Below are 1,061 nucleotides of genomic sequence, written 5' to 3'. Positions count from 1 at the left end.
GAATTGCCTTTCTAAATTTTAAAAATTCTGAAATTTTACCTCAAGGTAAAAAAACATGTTAGGAGTCTCCATGAAGAATTTTAGATTTTTCTGACAGTCATGTCAAGAGTTATGCATTTTAGCGTAAAACTAAATAATTTGTGACTTTCCATTAAAATTCAAATTTTCTTATTCAATTATTACATAAATTGTATCAATTGTTTTATTAAATCCTTTAGATCATTTTATTTTTTCAAATATATTTATTCTATATTTTTACCATCTATTTTATTTAGGAACTTATTATCATTTCGTAGTAATATTACCAATATTTATTTGGTGCCTACACCATCAGTCTTAAATTTTCTTTGTATTATTCTTTATTTTTATTTTATTATTATTTTTATTTCTTGGGATCATTTTTCTTATTTATTTATCTATTGAAACTAATTACCAGTTTTGCCGTTCTTATGAATTCTAAACTAAAATTCATAAATCCAATAGGAAGCCCATCGATACTTTTATATTTAATTATAGAGATCATTCTCTCCATTTTTCAAAACATTCTCTATTAATTATATATTATTATTATTATTATTATTATTATTATTATTATTATACGGATTTTATATATCTAGTCATATATTAAAAGGGCCTTGGCGTTTCATTGCAGTAATGAACAATGAAATGTTATGGCTTTTTTCAATTTGGTTATCAAAATTTATTATTTTTTAATTATATCCTTCCATGTCCAATTTAGCAACCAACTTGTCAAAATTACTTAATGAAAGAAATATTAAATGATAGGGACCAATGTGAAACATGATTACTCATCTAAACTTTGTGGAAAAAAACCATTTCCATGCTCCAACTTTTATTTTTCAACTTTAATAGTCCTTATATTTTTTTTCAAAATTTGATTCTGGTCCAAAATTTTATTTTTTTATTTTTGATTAGTATTTAAAAGTGTATTTTTATCAAGGTTTTATATCATTATTTTGCACTTGAAGTATCAATAACTCCTTAACTAAAACATGTTTTATAATAACATATCTAATAATATAAGATACCTTTAATTTGTG

This window comes from Populus euphratica, unplaced genomic scaffold (assembly GCF_000495115.2).
Source record: "Populus euphratica unplaced genomic scaffold, PopEup_1.0 scaffold283.1, whole genome shotgun sequence".
NCBI classification, from domain to species: domain Eukaryota; kingdom Viridiplantae; phylum Streptophyta; class Magnoliopsida; order Malpighiales; family Salicaceae; genus Populus; species Populus euphratica.
This window is presented reverse-complemented; position numbering follows the sequence as displayed.